The 22,317-nt window shown below is 36.0% G+C and overlaps 2 long non-coding RNA genes across 2 annotated transcripts; one reads left to right on the top strand and one right to left on the bottom strand.

The window, feature by feature from the left end:
• Positions 1-8,370: 8,370 nt before the first annotated feature.
• On the top strand, positions 8,371-10,511 carry LOC137092295 (uncharacterized). Its single transcript, XR_010908210.1, has 4 exons — positions 8,371-8,988; positions 9,474-9,566; positions 10,175-10,317; positions 10,500-10,511. It is a non-coding gene; the product is annotated as an uncharacterized lncRNA (long non-coding RNA).
• A 3,463-nt stretch (positions 10,512-13,974) lies between these two features.
• Positions 13,975-16,132, bottom strand: LOC137092294 (uncharacterized). The gene is made up of 3 exons (XR_010908209.1): positions 15,798-16,132; positions 15,219-15,311; positions 13,975-14,685 (listed from the first exon to the last, which is right to left on the bottom strand). It is a non-coding gene; the product is annotated as an uncharacterized lncRNA (long non-coding RNA).
• Positions 16,133-22,317: the final 6,185 nt, after the last annotated feature.

Below are 22,317 nucleotides of genomic sequence, written 5' to 3'. Positions count from 1 at the left end.
TCCAACTTCCACGGGCAACAGTAACCATGGCAACTGGCATTCTAGAGGCCTGCAGCGCACAGTCAGGCCTGAAATGTATAAAATATAAAAACATTGCATTGTAATTCTTCTACAATATAACTGCACAGCACAACCATGACATATATTTGGACAAGGCAGTGATGCAGGATCATGGATGTCTAATCTCTAGCTAAAAGAAGACATGCTTGGATAGTGAACAAGAGAAGTATTGTTTACATCCTCATACGATAGCGTACCTGTAACACCTCTGAGAGCACATCACACGTCGCCAATAACGTATCCGAATAATGAAACGAGCCACGGGGCCAGATCTCACAGGAACGGGGAAAGAAAATCACTTACTCTCTTCAATGATTAGAAAATGTGCATGTGACAAGCCAAGATGCATCTCTGTCAAAGCGTTGATTTATAAGAGTGGGAGGGGAAAGACAGTGGGGTGCTATAGAAATGAAACCTTGTGCAAATGAACACAGATGCTGAAGGAAGTGAAATGGATTTTGGCTTTCTTTCATTATTAACTGCAGGACTTCTCATAAGATTTCACATTCATTTTGTCCCCTTGACAGACTAGGACATTTACATTGTACTGGAGAAGAATATGAATGGAGTATAAGCAGATATGAAAAGAAATATTATAGTTAGATCCTGTACATGAATGGAAACGGACAGATAATCTTTGCACAGTGGTGACAATGTACAAATTTTTTTTTTCAAGTCCCATTAAAAAGATAAAGAGCATTAAGAGAGCTTATTTACGGAAATGATGCACCATGAAATATGCAGGAAGATCATAATTCAAAACACGTTTGTGATATCTAATCCACCTACTCTGTGAAGGAAAAATAGAGGGAACCATGCAAAATAAAAGAGTCAATTTAGTTTTTTTTTTTTTGAATGCCAAGACATTTTCAAGAAAAGTTTATAGAACTCCTCAGCAAAAATACATTATATGTAATTTTAAGGTTTATGACTAGTAATATATGCACTCAATGCAGTATAATCTACAATTCATAAAAAAAATATATCTACATTCACTCTGTGTAAAAAGAAAAGAAAAGTGTTGTAGGAGTTAGTTTCATGTTGCACATCAGGAACATCAAATTTACACAATTTCAATCCAATTTCTTGTACTACACTACACATTGTTGGCGATTTGCTATTTTGAGGCAACTTAAAACGACTGCACATTGACCAAAAAAAAAAAAAAAAAAAAAAAAAAAATCGAAAGCACAGTATTTTTTGTGTTATTTAAGGGCAGGTTAGTAATATATACAATGTGCACTCTGCATACTATACACACAGGGACAGGCAGCAGCACACACACATTTTTAAATATTAAAAATGAAAGGATTACAATGTGAAAGATTATTATTGTGTACATAACGATAAAAATCCCTACATGTTATAATGGATAGTGAATGGTCAGAGTTGTAGTTTTATAATTTAGAATCTGCATTTTTAAAACAGCATTTTTAGACACATTTATTCTGATCTACCTTTCAGGCATGCCAAATATACACATTTCAGTTATACGCAATATTCCACTGTCATTCATTTCATTGGTTCTCATAACCAGGGCATAAAGACTACCAGTACTGAAGGTGTGGATGTCCAGATTGTCCTTTATGTGAGTTCAGATGCAGGAACCTGCCAACACTAGCAGACCTGAACTCCTGCACACCTGCAGCTAATGGCAGGTTTATTCATGTGCCAGAACACATACCGAGCCAGAGACGGAGAAAGAGTGAGGGGGGATGGGAGGATATGAAAGGGTGAGGAAAGCACAGAAAATAGATAAAAAGAAAAGAAGACAATGTCAAACAAAGGTTAAACCTACTAAGAGGATGATGAACTGCCTGAAACTTAAAGAAACCATTCAACCAAAAAATAAATCTTCATTTACTCTTTGTCATGATGTTTTAAAGGTGCCGTAGAATTATTTGAAACAATATGTTAAATTGTTCTCTGATATCTACCCATAGGAGGGTATGTGGCTTATTTAAGGGCAAAAACTGTCCAGATACAGCTTTACAGGTCCATTTACAACACTATAAATTGTCCCTAGGATGTAATGCTCTGTTTTTGCCTTATTTGGAAGAGTGGTGAATATTAATGTTTAGCTCTGCTCTGAATGACTGTTTGATCACTGCACACTGCATTTCAGTTGTTCAGTTGTTCAGTTGACCGTCCTTACAGAACACAGACCGACTGAATGACACTTTAAGCAGAACATCTCAAATGGAGATTGCTAAAATGCAGCGCACGCGAGAGAGAGCTCGTGTTCACATGGTTGCCAGATTGGACATGTTTAGGTAAAACACCGGATAGTATACATGTTCTTTTCACAGAAAAGCTCTGATTGGGGGATTTAAATTACTGAAATCTGGCAACCACAAGCATGAACACTCTTCTTTCCCCCCATAGACAGTTTCTCCCCGACAAAACCAAAACCAGCTATCCGGTGTTTTGGTTATACATGGTGGTACTTGGAGTTTCCTATTGTTACTGTACTAGCATCTTGCATTATCTAGACAATGCTGTCTCTCTAAGAAACTTTCAATTTAATCAGAAATTGTTTAAACAGTCAATAAGTGGATAAATCACTACTTACTGCTTGCAGTACATTACAGTTGTAATTGCCACTTTCTTCAGTTTAAGACGCTGAGTGAAGCTTGCTTGAAATGGGCCGAGTAAACAAACGATTTTGAAGTAAATTGTTGGTGTATGCAATTATAAATATCAACCATGACTGTTATTTTTGATCTCATCAACCATGACACATTTTTTATCTGTGGGAAGGGTAGAAAAGTCCTCACGTCTCCTAACACAGCCTGGAACATGACATGTGTCCATGAGATCTGCCGTTTCAAGTGTCACTTGTTTACCTGCAGTCCTGATGATTCGGCTCCGTCAGTCCCACCTGACAATGAAGATTTTTGGACATATGCAAATGTTGGGAGTGTACATATTAATGATCCCCAGCAATTGCGTTACATGTGGCCTTATGTTGAGAATAACTTATTTTTCAGTGGTGTTTTTCATGCATGAGATTTACATATGATTGAGACTCACAGTATATGATGTCCATGTACTGAACTCTTATTATTTCACTATGGCAAGGTTAATTACATTTTTCATTCTAGGGCACCTTTAAAATGTATTTGTTCTGTGGAACACAAACATGTTAAAGAGTATATTTGCCAATGGGACTAGAGATGTTAAAGCGTACGTAACACATGGTTTCTGTGAGTCTAATTTTTATTAGATTTATAAAAGACAGACACACTGTACTGATTCTTTCCGGAAACAACCAAGCTTGTGGCGGTGTGCAGTGGTCGGAGCTAAAGAGTCATGGGCACAATACATCATCGCATTATCCCTGGATAACTTTTGATTCATTATACACGTTTGCGTTGTTTACTTAAGACACAATTACCAACAAAATATAGACATTTTATGCAGTTTTACTCACCACTTGGGATTCCAACTCATGACCGGGTTCTGTTTCAAATGATCTGCAAATCCAGCATTGAACTGGGCCTTGTTTATAAAACATTTGTTTTTCGGGAACAAACAAACACACTTGCACAACTCTGTTGCTGTTACAGAAAAACTAACTGTGATTTTAGTGAACTAACTTTGAACTAACTGTGATCACCAAACACTCTTTGTTGACGTGTCGTGAATGATTACGTTACTGTTGTTTATTGGTCCATCATCGTATAAAGCCCGCCCTGACAATTTGATTGGTCTGAACAGCTCTGGTTTGAGCATAGTTGCTCCACAACGGATCAAGTCCAGAACGAACTTCCCAACCTCAAATGTTTTTTTTTTTTTTTTTTTACTTTAACCATAGCCACATTTCCATTACCCTTCAAATTGCGCAAATTGAAATTTCGAATTGAAAATACACCCCAATGGAAATGCATACATTTTGCAAAAACTCCTATGTATCGTAAAGAAGATTTTTACACTTGCATGAGATGGCTTTTCTGGCAATTTAAAAAATGACATTTAATGTGCTATTAATGAGTTATCATTTTCACATCCAGCACCATGTTGTTTAAATAGCACGCAGCAGCACACACGCATTTTTAAATATTAAAAATAAAAGGATTACAATGTAAAAAATGGTTATTGTGTACATAACGTTAACAATTCCTACATGTCATAATGGATAGTCATTGCACGTATCAGAATTAACTATTTGCAGTAATAACAAATGAAATTGGCTACTTAATTTAACTTATTGTGGCAATACACACATCACACATGTATTTAAACTGATTCGTCAGGTTGAGGGTTTGAGACTCAGATTGGTTTACTGCACATTATGGCCCAAAACACACCCATGACTCATTAAGAGAATTGAAGCAACCCTTTTGGACCATGTGCCTGGCGCGCCAATTATTTTTCCTGTAATTAAACTAGCAAAAGTGGACATATGCTAAGTGCTCTTGTGCCATGCGCTTTAGACCATGTCCTTAGATTCAAATAGGTCCATGCCAATTAATCTAAATTCATTCTCTATTTCAACCAAAATTAATTAATTTAGGGTTAAACTTTATAAAGCAAAGTGGGTTTCTTAAGATGATAATTCATTATTTCACTTTCCTATTCTCAGTATGCACAACAATTAGCCAAACTTCATCTTAAACCTACCGTATTCAGCTACATTTCAATAGAACTATACTCAAACAATAGCTGATCCGCCATTCAGTGAGGAAATTAAATATTTAAATTCAGTGAGGAATTAACCTGGGCGCTAAGCTGTAATTAAACATCTCTTCTTTAAGAATCCAACCAAACCCTTGAGATTGAATCTAGCCTTTTGTGAGACAACAATAAATGTATTCATTTTCACAATACTTTATCCTTGCTGCATAAACTCATATCTGGTGATAGACAGAACTTAATAACGAGAACAAACACAAATTGCTGATATGGTCCACACAAAGTAATTCTTGCCATTTCTTACCAAGATAATGAAAACTTCTGTCGGCTATATAAACCCTATTACTGCCTTAAAATGGTTCTTTACTTTTAATCCATGGCATTAATGAAAAAGGAAAGATCATGACATTTTTAGAGCATCAAATATTAAGTATTTCCATGATACAGTGTCTCACAAACCAACACATTCCGGTCAAGTGTATCTTATAAGCCCTGCTAATCATTAGCTGTGTTTCCACTGTCTGGCCAAAAGCGGGCATGCTAGTGTGTATCAGGGCCACACACCAGTCGCATTTCCACGGTCACTTCCGGGGCTTCCTCAGGGCCAATGGCCAGGGTTTCTTGGTCCACCAAAATAGGCCTTGGTTTAAAGCAGGCCAGCTCAGGCTTGAGGAGTGGTTATGAACAAAAGTTTATGTAAGTCTGAAGATGGCAGCCCTGCGGAGGATTTCACATCAGCTAACATCAGCATAACAGTCTTTTAAAATCAATTTAACTTAAAAATCGCTTTCAGACAGCAGCCAGTGTTTAAAATAACTTCTGTTTGTGATCCGATGTGGATTCTTAACACCATTTAAGGCAGAAATATTTATATGCAATATGTACAATTTATAGTGCAAAAGTGCACTAAACATTATAGTAAAATAGGTATGAGGACTTGAAGAAACCTGATAAATAAGGTAGGCTATTTTTAATTTTGGTATCTGTCAGTACATCTAGTCTCTTTATACGGGACTTTCTGATATCCATTATTAGCTCCACAGGTCATAAAATAAAGCAAGTCTGTTTTTTCTGAAACATCCTCTGTTTCTCTCCCTGAAAAGATATTAGGACTGTTATTGGTGGAAAATTTGTAAAATAATTGTTCTTTCTAAATGTGATGTAAACATGTTGGTGTCACGGGTCTTTAATCCATGAATTCAAACTGATAAACAGGAGAAAAACTCAACCACTAACACTAACAGGACTTAGATGAAGTAAGGGCTTAAGTAGAAGGGCAAACAAAGGAGCTAACGAGATAATTAAAGTAACACCTGAACAGAGGACTCAAATAATCTGTAACCATAGAAACAAACAGGGAGGGAATGGAGAAGAACTGAACTAATTAACAGATTAGAAGATTAACAAAGAAACTCAAGCCACATCCGCACAAAGCCAGAGCTTTCACTATCCACCCCGCTGTAAATTCCGCCAAATAAATACACTAAAAACGGAGAAGAGTTGTGGCTAGAAGAGGTATAGGAATGCTAGGAAGTGAGGCAAAATCTCACTATTACTCAGTTTTATTAATGCCTACCCCAACCATATGCCTACCCTTACAATAATGCAAATACAGTAATTAAATGCAATAATAACTGCAATATTGATGCAATATTAACTGCAATATTGATGTGTGCATGCACAGTGCCCGTAAAGGTATTCCTTCTAGTCTTTATCGCACGGGATGTGGTGTAATGACATTGTGATGTACACACGAAAACGCAAGGGTGGCGCTTTCAGATTTATCCATTCTGGAACCCGGTTTAAAAAAATATCAGTTTCAGGCTCCTAAAATGGCAGATCCGTGTGGAAGAAACCTCAAACATGAACAGATCAGAGAAAAAATCTGTAAGTACATGTCCTCTTTTTTATAGAAAAAAAAACGGTAAATACTGCTTTATTTTTGTGTGTGCATCTTGACACAAATTATTCATTATGATCAATGTATCACTTATTATTGTAAAACTGGTAAAACACTGATGCTTGTGTTTTAAATCTTTAACCTTTCTCGAGGGTTGTTTTCCATTTCCGCGGGTTGAAGTGAAGGAACCTCAATTATGTAATATATAGACCCAGGACTGCGAATTTTAGCAGGCAACTTTGCCAAAATAACACATTTGACCCCCCAACTGCCATTTTCTTTCCAGAGAACAGTTTCTGTTCGGGCATAATTACTCCACTATGGATCAAGTCCAGACCAAAATGCCCGAGTTCATATCTTGTGGGCGGGGCTGAGTTCGGCTGGCATCCAGGCTAGAAATGATGGGTTTGTGTGACGATGTTTCAGAGAGGCGTGTTACGGGTGGGTTTTAGTAAAGCTCCGTGGAGCTGCTGGCTCAACGTTGGAAACACAGCATGGTTGTGGGCTTGGTGCTATGGGTCTGAGGCTATTAGCCCAACCCGGCCCGTTTAAAACCCTGGCTTGCATTGCCCGAATTAGCAGCTATTATCATTTGTCTAGCCCTGATCTAGTTAAAACTGCTCTCATTCATGTAAACAAATCTAACTTTAATTATTTCATATTTTGATTATTCTGAAAAAAAAGACAGAAAACAGATGATAGCCTCAGTAATTGGCTGTGCTGATGGTTATTGTTTTGTGCATTCATAAGGTTTAATTGTAAGGTGAGCACATACAGCATGCTGGGCACTCTGGAGCTGTGGTTTCCGGTCACAATATCAATCAGCTAAATGAGATTGGCCCATTAAATAGCTTTAATTACCTAATCACTGAAGCAGGACATAACCATGAAATCAATTAAAAAGGATCATGCCAAATATGACTTGTTTTCAAAAGCAATATTTAAAAAATGCTACTCCTAAAAGGGGACTGACAGTAGTGTTTGTGAAGTCATGGTGGAATTTGCTTGGGAAGAACCTGTATTTTAAAATTCACATTTACAATATACCCTCGCCTAAAGCATTATTAGGAACATCTGTTCAATTTCTCATTAATGCAATTATCTAATCGACCAATCACATGACAGTTGCTTCTAAGCATATAGGGGTGTGGCCCTGGTCATCTCCTGAACTACAAACTGAATGTCAGAATAGGAAAGAAGTGACAATGAACATGACAATGAGTTCACTGTACTAAAATGCCCCCCTCAGTCACCAGACCTCAACCCAATAGAGCATCTTTGGGATATGGTGGAACGGGAGCTTCGTGCCCTGGATATGCATCCCACAAATCTTCATCAACTGCAAGATGCTATCCTATCAATATGGGCCAACATTTCTAAAGAATGCTTTCAGCACCTTGTTGAATCAATGCCACGTAGAATTAAGGCAGTTCTGAAGGCAAAAGGGTGTCAAACACAATATTAGTATGGTGTTCCTAATAATCCTTTAGGCGAGTGTATATTTACAGTCTCTCTTTGCCACCAATACATATCAGCAATTTTGATGACATCCTTCTGCACTTCAGCTTCCTGTCAGTTTTTCTGCCCAATCAAATACTCTTCCCACCATAAAAATATAAGCTAAATAAGGAGTTTGAAATCGTTACACATTTCATGGAAAACAGCACATAGTGCACTGTATAGGACACCTCTTTTCAATCAACACAGTCTCACCCCCTACTCGTCAAATGTTGCCGAACGGTCAAGGGACCCTGTCGTCAGCTGTTGACGCACAGGGTACCCCTAAATCGCCATTTTTCGACGTACTGGGTAATCCACTGATTTCAATGAGAAACCTAGGACGTCATAAACAGACGTGTTGGGCATGTGCATGTTATCGTCATGATGGAATTTATTGGGTTATAATTTTTCCATTATGACATGTTGGAGTGTGATTCTCAATTTAATCAGCCAGCACAATTGTATTTACATTTATTTACGCTATGATACACGTTTGAAACAGTAGTCAAACCCCACCCCGCCCTAAACCTACCCATTTGCGTATTATATGATATAAAACACAGGCTGTAACAGACAACAGGCACACTTTATTGAAAAAGTCCAACTATTCCGAGGCCAAACGATTGAATTGTGCGAAGAAAAGACCCAAAAGCAATCACCGTCTCTATCCGCGGCGCGCGGCGCGCGGCCCGCGCCCGTGCGTCACACTGAAGACGCCACAGGTAGACCCCTCGGCGTCACGCGATGGACGAACTGGGAACCCAATTGCTTTCAGTGGGAAACCTTTGGCGTCAACATTAGACGGCAATTCTATCGGTATGAAATCGCGCTGAAGAAGTCTCATTCAGAACACATCGCGATGTTTGGCATCAGATCACGTGTGCCACATGTTGGTGAGTAGTCATACATATTATGTCCTAATATTTGATATAAAGTATTTTCTGCTTGTCGTTATCGATCATGTTCAGTCACTGCATTGTATCTGTCATCATCTCCACTGAGGCTTTGCATTTCTTTGCTTTCTAAATAAACACACCTTGCTAATAGGGTAATTTAACACTGTCACGTGACGTGCTATAGACCTTTAAACATTTGTTAATATTTAATAATAATTACTAGTGTAGTTCCAACGTGGCATTTGTAGTAGAAGCACAATAAAAAATAAAAAAAAAACACTTGCCATGCGTTTACCACAGTATTGGTAGTTTTAATGTGATATTTGTTGTAAATAAACAGTAGCCACAACAATTACCATGCTTTAAATGCATTTTAATGTAAAATCCAAATATTGTTATTTAAATAGTATACTTTATAATGCTATATATTATATATTATGACTTTTTTCTCTCTTTCTTTTTTTTTTTTTTTACCTGAAAAGACCAAAAGAGCCTCTCGGACTCAGTCAACCCATTCTTGTTTGTGGAGAAGTAACGGAGAAAACCGAAAGCTGCAACAGCAAATATTTGTAATGGTATGTATGAGTTGGTTTGAACCCTTTATCAAACATTTTATTTAGCATTTGTTGTTACTTATTCTTACAAATCCTATAGCTCAATCAGTAAGAACATATTCCCAAAGTCTTAATAATTCACAAGATTTAACAAGTTGTCAAATTCGTATGATTCTCGTACATATAGCTCTGAAAAAAATTAAGAGACCACTTAACATGGATTTCTAAATGTTAAGTGGTCTCTTATTTTTTTTTCCAGAGCTGTATTTGTATATGATGAGTTCAGATGCAAAAGCCTCAAAAAGCCACTTCGGTCACATGACATCAGATATTCGATTATTTTTTCTTAATCAGATCAGTTGCAATGTTTATAACGTCCCGTTTGCATGTAAATAATTTATGTGATCACAAAATCAAGTGAGTTATCTACATTTTCAAACAAATTCATATGATATAGCTTGCTATTATATACTTTTAATAATGGGAATGCACACATATCTGTGAACTTACTAAATAAATGTATTTAACATTTAATTATGCAACGTTTTTTTACAGCAAGAAACAGTTATGTATGAACTCACAACTTCCATGCAATGTAATACAATTTCCTCTTTCTTTCTGTCTTGCAGGATTACTTGCAGATTACTTTTATTTATTTATTTTTGTTTAAAAGATCTCTACAATATCAAACTCAACAGCTCTTTTAAGAGTCAACCCTCACAAGAGCTTCTAGTGATTCTCAGCGAATCTTGCCGTAATCAGCCCTTCACAGGTAAAGTTGAATATTATCAGTATCAGTATATATACTAAAGTATATACAGTTTTTAGTATATATAATCATCAAATGCTCACCTTAATCTTATGGTAAATTAACTTTATTGTAACTGTCTTAATTTATATGTTTTAAAAACAATAGTATTTGCACAGAGTAAGTGAGACTTTCTTGTTTTACAGAAGAGAAGAAAGACAAGACCTTATATCGAAGCAAGCTAAGAAAATAAGTCATTTGTTTAGGGTGAGGAAGGAAGATGGACATCTTGTGCCCGAAAAAGACTGAAAAGTGCGCAAGTCCATTGGTATGTCTTGTATTGAAGCAATGCTGTAATATGTAGTACAAAATTTGATGTTGATCTCTCAAAGGACTATTCATTTCAACAGTGATCATTCTTTCTACTCTGATAAAATACGTACCATTATTCATGTCTAAATCTTTTAATAACTCCTAAAATAAGCAAATGAGTTTCTGTATCTTGGATTTATTTAAAATGGTAAATATTTGTTTTCCCTTTTTGATACAATTATTATTACACTTTTGGCCTTCAGTTCTTAAAAACTGCACTGTCTGTTTGTCTTAGATAAAAGCAGACAAGTGTGGGAAAAAGCATTTAGTTGTTATAAACTCCATGTATTTCTCCATTGTTTTGTAGACCATGGATGGTTCTGGGTAGCTTTAGAAGATAATGAGTTGGGACATATTAGGAATCAAATAGTAAATGTTCTTTGAATTATGTGTAATATCTGGTTAGTTCTTTGGCTTGAAACAAGGCCTTATACTCCACAGACTAAACACATTGCATTTGTGTTTTAAGATGGATAGCAAGAGAAGGCACAAATTCTACAGGAAAAAGATGTGCTGCCAAGGAGGAATACAAGAGGCAAAAACTCTGAGAACTATACATGGCCATGGGTGCTTCATAAGCATGGTAAGTCTGGTGCCTGGGTACCTATTTCTTAATTCTGTCAATGAAAGTTGTATTGCAGTATTTGAACAATTTTATATTGTAAAGGCTATCACAAGTGATGCTCTTGAAACAAGTAACTAAAGAAATCTAGCATCACTGACAAAGGCTCAGAAGAGACCATGCCTTTCTAAAAGATCTTTTAAAAGATCTACTGTTTAAAAGGTTGCTGTTGATATGGGTAAATTAGCTTTTGTTCAGTACTTGGCTAATATTATGGGCTTAAATATTATACATAATGCTTCAATGTGTATATTATTTTATGTACTGACTGCTGCTTTGTAAATTTAAATCAGGAATTGGCATTTCTGCCCATTTTGAGGTGGAGAGTTTACTGAAGAACATAGGTTAACCTGACTGTACATTAAACTTAATCTGAATTGTGTTTGTTGTTTTACTTTTAGACCAGGACTGGAGAACGCCGGATTATACGACTTCTTCCTCTGGTTGAAATAAGGCTACACAACATCAGTGATCACATCATCTGTACATTGATTAGACTGTAGGGTACAAGTGGGCGAACTGTTTAGAAGAAGAAGAACATGAACATGATAGAGGGAAGAGACAGAAACCAGTCTAGTTGTAATAATGAATCATTATTTTCCAACACTATATCGAATCTGTTTTCTGTATCATAGTTGACTGGATGGGATTATGTGGCACTCATTTGTGTGGCTTCAGCAGCTGTGAATGGATTAATATGATGTTAATGTGTTTTTTAAAACCCATTTTTATTTATCTTGAATCTTATTTGACTTTATTCTACTTTATTAACTGTATACTGTATCCTCCAATAAAGTGTTGAGTGATAAAGTATGGTGAGTATTGTGTATGGTGTTTGGTACAGTAAATACACATTCAACCAGTTTATTTAGGTTATCTTATTAATTACCAAGAATATTTTACTTGAGAAGTAAACATTTTTTATCTGGTTATATTATATTTGGTACAATGCTCCAAAAAGTTGTATACTTGCATGCTGTGACAAGTATGTCAGTTTTCAGTGAAATAAAGGGAAGGATTACAAACACTTCAAGCTTAACTGAAGATGATCCATGTTGATCATTCTGGTACATCTACTACTGCAATAAGAATTAAAGCATGCACATTTCCGATGCCAGGTACGTGAAGAGGGTGTAGATGAAATTGTGACAATGTCTCTTGTTATTTTACTTAATGGTGCATTGTCCTATATTTAATAGTAATAATGAAGTGTAAATAATATAAATAGTTTTTGTTTACTCTGGAAAGTGGATAATGGCAAGTTGTTGCAGGTTCATCCATTATATTTATTAGTGTTTATCCATAAAAGAAAAGAAAACTTAATAATTATTATTTTAAAACATTTCTTTCAAATATTTCTGTATTTCATCAGATGGTCTTACAATATCAAAACCTGTACACAAGCATGACGTTAGAATAGAAAAGACAAAATACTCTGATATTTAAATGTGACTCAAAGTTTGTTGTACGTGATGAGGAGAATAGATCTGTGTATGTTGTACTGCCCTTACACCTCCAGGGACCCAGTAGTGGCCCCTGGAAGAGCAAAAAAAAAGCATATTTCAAATGGCTTTAACTCAAAGTCTGGTTAGCGTATCACAGAGAAAATTGGCAGGACAACTGCATATGCAATGTTTACTAAATAATGTTGGCCACAGTTTTCAGACATATATGGAAAGCTGCCATAAAGGTTTATTTAAAAGTGCTCACAGTAAAATATACAATTTCAGCTTGGCCCTCATATATGTCATAAAGGTTTACACAATGAACATATTTTAATATCCAGTTGTCCATTAAATATGTAATTTACTTAACATTTATTGTTTCATTATGAAACCTTTTAAACTACATTACCCATATATCTGTCATTGTATCAATGCAATGGGAAACATGGCGCTGTAGTTCATAGAAGTGTGCTGAAATGCTTAGGGTTGGGTTCTCAGTAAAGGAGTCATTTCTCACAACATAGCGACACTTTGTAGTTAGCTTAACGTATAACTGACGTAATAATAACACCAAAACATACTTTGTAAAATGAAACGCCGTTTTATATGGTTAAAACAGATAGTCCAATCACAGCGCGTTCTGCGATAAAGTCACAGCCAATGACAACCCAGCTGAACAGAGGCGTCACACTTCCTTGTCCATTTATGGTAAATTATATCACATCTCATCCGGTTCAACTGAAGGGGTAGATTCCTTAAATATTTAATATTTAGGCTGCTAAATATTTATTTATTCTAATTAAATAATAAAACTCACATTTTAAAACGAAAGTCTTCTTTGTGTGGTTAAACTGATGCATAATAAATATATTTGAAAGAGAAACCTTTTTCTATGCAATGGTCTACAAGCATAAACTTCTTTAAGCCATCCTTTACAATCTGAACTCTTGGAATTAAAACAAATATAACAAAAGCACAATGAATGCACACAATTTTGTAAGCATATTCCAATATTTAATGTCAAACAGTTTAAATACAAATGTAGTGCCCATATATATATATATATATATATATATATATATATATATATATATATATATATATATATATATATATATATATATATATATATAGGCAAAAAAAGAACATTTTACATTCTAAACTTTAATACTATATATTTGCGATTATTGTTCACTTTTATTGTAACTAAATTAAATGCCAATTAAAATAGTTGATGATTATTGTAAATGTTAACCATTTTCAGTAAGAAAATACTTCTATAAAGTACATTCATGTTACAGTTACATTAACAAGGTAGTGATATAATGATAGTGAAATAATGATAGAGGTAGTTATGGTAGACATGTACTTTAGTGACCATTGTAATAAAAGTTTTAATGAATAATTATTGATTTCAAAAGGTATTAACTCTCACTATCTTCATTTGTTCAAACAAACAACAAATGCAGAAATATACATTGGACTATGGCATCATGAAGTCAATGCATGACTAGAACTAGTGGATGGCAATAGATATGTCCTTCACTAAAACTCCTGATGATAAAGGCATAGGCAGACATCAAGAACAGTTTATGAATATTGGTTCTGCATATATCAAAGAGATCATAAGACTCTACAGACTCCACGTGAAGACTTTGAGACACTGTGACAGAGCAAAGGGTGCACTTCACTGGACATGTCCCATGTATGCCCAAACAACAACACCCAAAAACACTTATGAAGTGGACACCACCAGGAGGACGCACGAGACAGGGAAAACCAAGGAAGATATGAGACAGATGTTTCACGAAGACCTCAATGCCGGTGTTCCATGAGAAGATGTGAAAACGTGGCCACAGATCGAATATGTTGGAGGACACATGTTGCCCAATGTGCCCAGGACAGGACATGATGATGATGTTGTCAGTTTATACATAACTGTAGGATTTATTTCTGTAAAAAACGTTGCATAATTAAATGTTAAATACATTTATTTAGTAAGTTCACAGATATGTGTGCATTCCCATTATTAAAAGTATATAATAGCAAGCTATATCATATGAATTTGTTTGAAAATGTAGATAACTCACTTGATTTTGTGATCACATAAATTATTTACATGCAAACGGGACGTTATAAACATTGCAACTGATCTGATTAAGAAAAAATAATCGAATATCTGATGTCATGTGACCGAAGTGGCTTTTTGAGGCTTTTGCATCTGAACTCATCATATACAAATACAGCTCTGGAAAAAAAAATAAGAGACCACTTAACATTTAGAAATCCATGTTAAGTGGTCTCTTAATTTTTTTCAGAGCTATATGTACGAGAATCATACGAATTTGACAACTTGTTAAATCTTGTGAATTATTAAGACTTTGGGAATATGTTCTTACTGATTGAGCTATAGGATTTGTAAGAATAAGTAACAACAAATGCTAAATAAAATGTTTGATAAAGGGTTCAAACCAACTCATACATACCATTACAAATATTTGCTGTTGCAGCTTTCGGTTTTCTCCGTTACTTCTCCACAAACAAGAATGGGTTGACTGAGTCCGAGAGGCTCTTTTGGTCTTTTCAGGTAAAAAAAAAAAAAATAGAAAGAGAGAAAAAAGTCATAATATATAATATATAGCATTATAAAGTATACTATTTAAATAACAATATTTGGATTTTACATTAAAATGCATTTAAAGCATGGTAATTGTTGTGGCTACTGTTTATTTACAACAAATATCACATTAAAACTACCAATACTGTGGTAAACGCATGGCAAGTGTTGTTTTATTTTATTTTATTGTGCTTCTACTACAAATGCCACGTTGGAACTACACTAGTAATTATTATTAAATATTAACAACTGTTTAAAGGTCTATAGCACGTCACGTGACAGTGTTAAATTACCCTATTATCAAGGTGTGTTTATTTAGAAAGGAAAGAAATGCAAAGCCTCAGTGGAGATGATGACAGATACAATGCAGTGACTGAACATGATCGATAACGACAAGCAGAAAATACTTTATATCAAATATTAGGACATAATATGTATGACTACTCACCAACATGTGGCACACGTGATCTGATGCCAAACATCGCGATGTGTTCTGAATGAGACTTCTTCAGCGCGATTTCATACCGATAGAATTGCCGTCTAATGTTGACGCCAAAGGTTTCCCACTGAAAGCAATTGGGTTCCCAGTTCGTCCATCGCGTGACGCCGAGGGGTCTACCTGTGGCGTCTTCAGTGTGACGCACGGGCGCGGGCCGCGCGCCGCGCGCCGCGGATAGAGACGGTGATTGCTTTTGGGTCTTTTCTTCGCACAATTCAATCGTTTGGCCTCGGAATAGTTGGACTTTTTCAATAAAGTGTGCCTGTTGTCTGTTACAGCCTGTGTTTTATATCATATAATACGCAAATGGGTAGGTTTAGGGCGGGGTGGGGTTTGACTACTGTTTCAAAACGTGTATCATAGCGTAAATAAATGTAAATACAATTGTGCTGGCTGATTAAATTGAGAATCACACTCCAACATGTCATAATGGAAAAATTATAACCCAATAAATTCCATCATGACGATAACATGCACATGCCCAACACGTCTGTTTATGACGTCCTAGGTTTCTCATTGAAATCAGTGGATTACCCAGTACGTCGAAAAATGGCGATTTAGGGGTACCCTGTGCGTCAACAGCTGACGTCAGGGTCCCTTGACCGTTCGGCAACATTTGACGAGTAGGGGTGAGACTGTGTTGTTTCAATGGGGTGAATGAAGCCTGGCTTCGCATCAGGGGGTTATACGCAACCCAGCACTGACCACAAAACATTTTGGACCCATTTGTATTCTGTACAGAATGCAACGTCTCTCGCAATGACATCTCTTCAATAATGACTTGACCGACATGATGGCGGGATGATTATTCCCTTTGGCAACCTGTTCCTGACACAAAATCACAACAATTAGCAACGGACAACAATCCAATCGATACCTGATAAACATAATCAAGATCCACCCAACATTTTTTTTAGAGAAGAACTATAAAAGTAACGACAATCGCAATAGAGAAGGACATTTTCATTTCATGCTGACTTTAAAAAACTGCACTCCTCAAGTAATTTCATGGTGATTTATATGCGATTTATTTTAATGGCAAGAAGTTTTTCAAGATGTTGCACAAAAATGACCCTGTCGGACCCTCGGATAATTAGGGAAAGGCACAACCTTGTCTGCAAAGGGGCTGCTAATTGCATTTCGGGGTCACGTCCAGTGCTCTCTTTTAGTCATACTGTGTTCTCCTGCAGTGACCACTGCTACATAATGACCTCACTGTGTGATTAAAACTGTCCTCAGCAATTAATGCTTATAATCTCCTTGACAACACTGGGTGAACCAGGGTGAGGGAAGCATGGCGAAAATGAGCTGCCGCAATGGACAATGATGAGTCTCAAGCGCCCCATGGTTTAGATTCAGGGGATAATAAAGGCCAGTGAAGTAATAATAGCTTCTGAATGTTGACCTCCTCACATCAGGTTGAATATATATCTGAGACAGGGTGTCTGACTGGATTGAGCATGTTTCCACAGCATTATAGAAGCTTTGAGACATGATTTCAACAGAATAATGACATCAATAGCGTTCCATTTTAGCAGGTTTTCACACTGCACAGATTAGAGCTAATCTGGACCTCCAGGCATAAGCAGAAACACACAGACTCACACTATTACATTCACTGCAGCAAGACAGATATGCATGCATCTCGCTTCCTATAGTTTATTATTACCAGCCGACCCTGGTGGGGAAATGTTATGCTTTTACATGGGGAATTATGGATAAAACTCCACTAGCCACCTCAGGCAAGGGAAAATACAAACTTCATTCCAGAGCTTCTATTAGCATTCAGGGCATGCATGCTGAAAAGCTCACCTGGCTATTCCTGGCGCTGGGTGGCAAGGATTGAACCGAGAGTAGAAAAAGATCAGTGAACAATACAAGGCTCTGAATATTTCATGGACATGGTGTGGATACCCTCATGAATTTTTCAGCTCACAGACAGAATGGAAAGGTGGGAAGGGAATGCTATAGGTAGTCAGTCACAGACCAAAACCGTGATACCATCCATTTCACTTACTTGTAATAGTGCAGCATGGAAATTATGTTGTGAATGGCTCAAGGAGCAATGACATTTTCAAGTTTGAAGGTGATTGGGGGGGGGGGGGGGGTTGTGATTGATGAATGGAGTTCATTTATTCAAACTTTAAAACCAAACTACACATCAGTTCATTCAATAGCTAACATGAAATAATAATTGAACAATAATTTTAAAGCCTTTATAACATATAAATGCACATTGTAAAATTGTTCTAATATATTTTAGTTAACTTTACTTAATTTCTTAAATTAATTGCAAAAATCCAGAACAATTCTTGTTTATTTAGAAAACCCAAGTGCCATTTTGTCAAGGACAAAAATTGTTTTTGGAGTGTGGCAATTCTAAATAGACTTTTCATACATTTCCTCCACGTTATCTTTCTCTAGTTGCAGTCACTCATTTTCCAAAGTCATCTTGAATGTTGAATTGTCAACACAACTGAAAATTTTGAGAGAACATCATCTAAAATTTCCTTTTTTTTTTTTTTTTTTTCTGGACTCACCATTATGGTGATCAGTGTTCGGTTGGGCACTTGGGACTTCATTTATATTATTGTAATTATCTTACTATTGTTGCAGTGATGCGACAAGAAATCACAGTTATTTGCTTTTAAAAGAAGGGAAGAAATTTGTTTTTAAAAAGTAACCTAACATAATTATATAATTATGTTTCATGTTGAACAATTATCTTTTACAATGTTATTGGTAACACTTACAGTATGTCATAAATATGATTTTTTGCCTCAATTCACCCCTAATTATTGCTTATCAGTGTCTAGTATGGTAGTTGATAAAGGGATCATATAATGATATTTTTTGTACAAGTTATGATTCTTTAAATTAAAAGTTTGTAATATACTTTAAGTAAAAAGGCTCCGTAAGAAAACACTAATTTTACCTGGTCAAAAACAGCTCTGTTTTCAGCAAGCCATATCAGTGTGTGCGACTTTAAATATAATGAGCTTTGCTCACCCCGCCCCTATGTTCTGTGGGGTGGTTTGACACAACACACGGTGTGTTGCCTTGACAACAGTTGAGGGTATATTTTGTAAGAAAGAATGGCAACGGGAGTCTCTGAGGACACATCTGTGCAACCGTATCAATTTCAATTTGTAAACGGAGTCGGATCAGAAACAAGATGGCGGCCCGACAATTAAGACTTGAACAGGACGTTTCTGAATGGTTGGTAAATATAATGTCACTTTGATCTATCTTTGTATGTTCTGGCAGGGTAACGTAAGCAGTGAGATACGAATGCTGAATGTGTTTACTGATGTAGACATTAGCTCATTGACAGATTGATGTTACAGCTACACTCTAAAAAATAATTCAGTGGCTTACTAAATATCACAGTAATAATTAACTTTATTAACTTAATAAATTCTCTCAATATCATTTACTTGATGGTTTTAGTTAAACATACCAAAATAATTGACTAAAAATCCAACAGTTAACTTTGTCTAAAATTTATAGTTATATTTAAGTTTTTTTCACCAAAATAATTTAGTATTCAAATAACCAATTATTTATTTTAAATATACTTAATACATTTGTGAAATTTATTTCAAAATATTTGAGAAAGGAGAATTAAACCGATCTGTTTCAAGAACCACAAATATTACTTAATTAAAATCAAGATTATTAATATTTAACACACACTGAAGAAATTGAGTAAGTTTACTCAATTAAAACAATGCACCCCTCCTCCACCCTCTGACGTGACGACAGCTCAACGGTTGAGTGAGTGCGGATATTTGAATTCTCCTCAGTCACCAGAGCAGTTTCTTCTTCTCAGCGTCGCAGAATTGCGGCATTTCCTCTGTGAAATTCAGGTTTGTGTGTTTTTTTTTTTTTAAATCTATATAATCATTACTGTGCTTAAAGGCATTTTATTTAATTCAAAACAACATACAGGGACAGTGTGAGTCACCTTAAGTTAACGTGTGGCGTTGGTCTTTGAAACGCCTGCTGTGTTGCTCAAAACACACAACTTTATTTTCTAAAGATAATGAATATAATGAATTTGGATTATAAAATCTTAAAACTGGGCACTGTTTGTTTATTGTCAGGTTATGGAGTCTGGCGCCTGGCAGCATCTTTTCAAAATTGGGCATTAAAGTGTTATCATTATGTTAAGGGTAGCAATTAGTGTAGGTGATACGTTATTTTCAAACATAATAGAGCAGTGACCTTTTTAATGCCACTCTGCACTTTCTTTTCATATCTGCCGCATACAAAAATCAACGTAGTTTAACATTTCCAGATTCACGCTAATCTGTTTTGAATAAAAGTGAACATGCTTTTAGTTACTGGAGATTTCCATTTGAAAGTCCCAAAATGTGCAAGAAACATAATATTATTTTGCAGAATATTTTTCCAATGAGCCTGGGATGGTTAACAATATATAAGATGCTTATGATGTGGAATCTAGAGTAAAGAGGAGGAATGAGGGTCTGGTAAATATTGTCAATAGCAGAGAGCTGTGCAAATGTCATTTACCTTTTTTAGCATCTAGCAACTTCCTGCAGAAACCCAATGCGAAAGGCAGAATAATACAGGTAAAACAAACTCAAAATAATGAATGAAACAACCTTTCCTCTAGGGCATGTTTGTATCTAAATGTGCCAGAGAGAATGTGAAGGGGAGAGAGAGAGAGAGAGAGAGAGAGAGAGAGAGAGAGAGAGAGAGAGAGAGAGAGAGAGAGAGAGAGAGAGAGAGAGAGAGAGAGAGAGAGAGAGAGAGAGAGAGAGAGAGAGAGAGAGAGAGAGAGAGAGAGAGAGAGAGAGAGAGAGAATTGCATTGTAGTCTATATCTTGCATCTGCCATATGTGAGAGACTTAGAAAATCAAAGGGCAACTGTGTGCTCTTCACACCCAGAAAAAAAAACACCTAACTACAGCCCAATAAAAATAGCTCCTACTTCATTATGAAACTGTATCACAGAGAACTCCTTCCATCATCTTTGTTTGTGCATGCCTTTCACATTGTCAAGGGATTACACAAAATAGGGAGCTATCTCATATCCTCATTGTGATAAAATACTGTTTTATTGTTTCTTGGTGAAGTTGAATATGTATTTGTAGGTAAAAAAAAAAAAAAAATTCAGTGATGTATTTGAACACTTAGGGCCCTATTTAAACGATCTAAGCACACGGTCTGAAGAGCATGCCACAGGTAAACTTTTAGGAATCGAAAAATTCGAAAAAAATGTTTGGAAAAATTTTTGCATCTAAAAAGGGTTGCATCTACAGTATTCTCTTAATGAGAAATGGATGTGTTTTGGGTGACCCGTGCAATAAACATATCAGAGTCTCATCTCCCATTCCCTTTAAAAGCCAGTTGCGCTCGCATCATGGAGATTCACGGCGGAATATAGAAACCCTAAAGTCAGTTTAAATACAATTGCCACGATTGGTTAAAGGGTTAGTTCAGCAATTTAACATGGCTTTGTATCAGTAGAAAACGACAACAAAAACTAGCAAAAACACTTGTGTCACACCTGGCGTTGTATTAAACTCCCTTTAGAAATGACGCAAAATAAAAAAATTCACAGAACTATGTACCATAAATGTCTATAAGTTGTTCCAATTATTCAAACTGACTTGACCCAAATGATTTCTAGTGAAATTTTAACCAATATATCCTTCTCCTTCTTCTTTTTTTTTTTTTTTTTGGAATGCTTTGCTTAAAATGTGTTTTTGTTTTGTCCAAATCATTGTCACTTAGGTTGATATTTAGTTACATAACATAAAAGATATTTGTTACTGTGGCTTAATTGTCCAAATACTTTTTGTGGCCGTTCTGGATTGATCCCGGGTCTATCAGGGCTCTTGGCTGAATTGCCATCTGTTCATGATGTCGACAGGTGTTAATATTTTTTTTTCCTTCTTGAAAACCCCAGTAATCCACCAGCAAAATGCCCGCTGTAATGGATAAGATCTTAGATAATACTTTAGGGAAGCCTGTTTGCCATCTATCTTTTAAACACTAGAGGGATTTTCATAGTTCAGTGCCTGAGTCCTTTTTATCGCTTTTATTTCTTTATGGCTTTCAGACGCATGATTGAATTGAGTGATTATTAGGGGATTTTGCACTGTGGCAGTAAGTCTGTTAAATTGACCTCTCTCTCTCTCTCTCTCTCTCTCTCTCTCTCTCTCTCTCTCTCTCTCTCTCTCTCTCTCTCTCTCTCTCTGACAGGTTGAGTGTATGGCAGGTAATGAGGCTCATTTGTAATCAATGGGGAGACTTTAACTTAAAGGGAAAATAGTACAAAATCTAAATTAAATCTTTAGGGTTTGCTTAAAGAGAGACACTTCCCATATTAACATCAATCCTGGAAAAGATAGAGAAAATAATTTGAACTCTATGAAGCAGAATTGTATTTTTAATTTTAAAGAGAGAGAGAGAGAGAGAGAGAGAGAGAGAGAGAGAG

This window comes from Pseudorasbora parva, chromosome 11 (assembly GCF_024679245.1).
Source record: "Pseudorasbora parva isolate DD20220531a chromosome 11, ASM2467924v1, whole genome shotgun sequence".
Taxonomy (NCBI): domain Eukaryota; kingdom Metazoa; phylum Chordata; class Actinopteri; order Cypriniformes; family Gobionidae; genus Pseudorasbora; species Pseudorasbora parva.
The sequence above is the reverse complement of the archived record's forward strand: the minus strand, read 5'-3'. Positions and strand labels throughout refer to the sequence as shown.